The sequence below is a fragment of the Gavialis gangeticus genome, unplaced genomic scaffold (assembly GCF_001723915.1).
Source record: "Gavialis gangeticus isolate Ggan-Ray unplaced genomic scaffold, GavGan_comp1, whole genome shotgun sequence".
NCBI lineage: Eukaryota > Metazoa > Chordata > Crocodylia > Gavialidae > Gavialis > Gavialis gangeticus.
Genome location: NW_017728992.1, coordinates 147,792,117 through 147,795,052, shown reverse-complemented (window position 1 = coordinate 147,795,052; position 2,936 = coordinate 147,792,117).

Below are 2,936 nucleotides of genomic sequence, written 5' to 3'. Positions count from 1 at the left end.
CTCTTCTCAGAGGTAACACTAGGGATGAATGTAGACTGCACACCTGGCAACAATTAGGGCCATAACCGCTAGACCTGATTCACGCAGGTAGTTGGCAGTTAAAGCTATAGTAACCAATGGATGATGTAGGAACATGCTCATGATAAAACAGACTATAAAACACTTATTAGTTGCTAGTTAGAACCCTAACATTTCTTGCATTGCTCTGTGCAAACAGGAGGCTCTTATACCATGTTCAGGGACTGGAATGGCTATGGATGGTCCTGTTAAGTTGTTCCATGTTAATAATAAAAAGCTAGCCTTTGTTTCATCTCTATGAGCACTTTACCCCCCAGACCCACTCCCAGCAAGGACCAACATCCCAGTCCTTTTCAGATCCTATTTGTTCACTCCCTATATATAGATATCACAGGCCCTACAGACCTAGAAAGTTTACAGTGTGTCCTCCTTCCCCACACTTAAAAACAAGAAAAAAAATATAAAGGAATACGTGAGCTGAAACTGAGACAGGAGGGTTACACTTGTTAAAAAAGGTTGAAAACCCCTGGGGTAGGTGTTCTACACACAGATGTGACATGTTCTCACCCCTGAACCCATAAGCCAAACTCTTAAAAAATAAATAAACAAATAAATAATGGTATATGGATTTTTTTTTTTTTGTGGAGGGAGGTTGTAGAGCCAGGTATTTGCAAGTTTATACACATGTTCTGTTTTATTTAAATTGTATTTTCTACATTGCATGGTCATAATACTTTACTGATAGCTGGCTCTTTTAAAAACAATGAGGAAGAAGAGATACTAATACCTTTTACGTGGACTTGTTCAGAGAAGACATTTCATGCATGAAAGGGTTGGGGAAATGTTGAAGAGCCTGTACATGACATGGAGGAGGAAGAGGAAGAGAGGTTTGAAAAAGAATTTATGATAAATGGAATAGTGAAGGGGGCAGGTCTGTGAAGATTTTAAAGGTTTGATATTGATTTTCAAAGTAAAATCACCTGGATGATCCAGTATCAGTCTGGGTGGCACCTTAAACCTAAAATATGATACTGTATAACTTCCATCCTTTTACTGCATCATGGTAGTTCCAGTCTAATAACAGGCTTTTTACCTGCAGTTACATCGTGTGTTTTTTGGGTGCCAGGACAAAACATGTTTACTGTATAGTAAACTGACTTTACTATGGGGAACAGACATGATGTGCAGCATAGGATCAGGAACACAAACAAGTGGTTTCATAATCGACAGATTTAAAACCTGTGCAGGGAAACCCTAGTGAAATTACTAATCAATCACCTTAACCACATGGCCACAACTGCCAGGAGCACACTGACGTAAATACTTTGAATCCAAGGTAAACTTACCCTTTGAAAGCTATGTATTATTTTTAGTAACTTCCCATGTATTATGTGGAACACGTGCATCCAGCCATCCACTCCTCTAGTTTCCTTCTTGGGGAGTCATTTGTTCAGTGCAAACTGCCTACCTGCCATCTAATGGCCAGTTGCTTGAATAGCACTCACTGCAAGCAGCTAGCTTGGGTGAATTGATCTTTTTATTAGGGAGAAAAATCTGAGGTAAATTAATTTAATTTTATTGCATGTGCACCATTAGTTTTAGTTAGAGACACTAATGATGGCATACTAAAAAGTAAGTACTGCAGCATTTGTCTGGGGCTTCTGCTACTCAAGAATGAGAAGTGAAGTTTTGGCTCTGGTTTTTGACTACCAGTTAGCAGCTGAAGCTCTAGGTTGGAGAAAGAAAAGGTAATTTTGCTTTACTTTCACTACTTGAACAGAGGTTAGGAAGTGAGAGAAGAGACGGAGTTTTGAATGTCTTACTAATCTCTTATTGGCAGCTAACTGCACCCTTCCAGTGGAACTGTAACTAAGAAACTTAGCTGCATTTTTCAGTGAAACAAACACAACAGTCTTTAACAGGCTTGACAGGTAAAGCATCTTCATCAGACGTTGAATTGTATTTGGTGAGATCAGGTCCATCAGCTTTCACTCCTGTGCACCAAGTGCAACAAACAGCTGAAGTGGCCTGATGTGCTATAGCAGACTGATAATAGCAGTTTACGTATGTTCTTTTGCATACCTACTAACAAACAAACACGTGCTTTTAGCAGCTGCTTTTTAACATGGGTGGTGGTGGTCTTATTTCAGTTTTAGTAAGGGAAGCGTGATACAGAAAAACTGAAGCCAAAACTACCTGTTAAAATCCAGTATCTAGTGAGAGACAGCCTAATATTTCTAGATTATATTAGTATAGTAGGTGTTCAGTATGAAATTCTAATCCATGGTCTACAACCTTTTTAGATTCAAAGCACCCCTCAGAAAATGCCAGCTCTTAGCTTTCACTCATTTTAGGAGTACTAAAAAATAATAGAACACACAGAGCGTGAAAAGGCAGGATGTTTTTGACATCGTTTCCTATTTGTCTTGTAAATCATTTGTAGATGTTTTCACATGTAATAGCAAGAATATTGTGCTGCACCCTCAAAAGGATCTCATTGCACCTTTCTTGGGATTTACCATTACGTGCACTTTCAGCTAGAGTTGTGAGAACTTCACAAGTAGAGAAATCTAGTTGCAAGTGCCTTTTAAACTGGGTTCCCAGAATCAGGAAGTGCACATTATCAGATGTGTATGCTGTGGTGGGTCTTGCATCATGTTGCCATGACATTCCTAAGGCAGGATGATCCCGATCTTGAGGGAACAGTCAGCTTAACCATGACTTAAACTTAACCATATTTAATTTTCTTTCTGCAGTCGCCTCCCATATTCACATGACATTTTCTCTACCTTATAAGCAGGGCTGTCCTGGGGGGGGGGGTGAATCAGGGTGAGTGCCCCAGGCCCTACACTTTGTTGGGGGGGGGGGGCCCTGGGGTGAGTGCCACATTTAGCAGCCTGGGCTGTATTGTCCTCCTG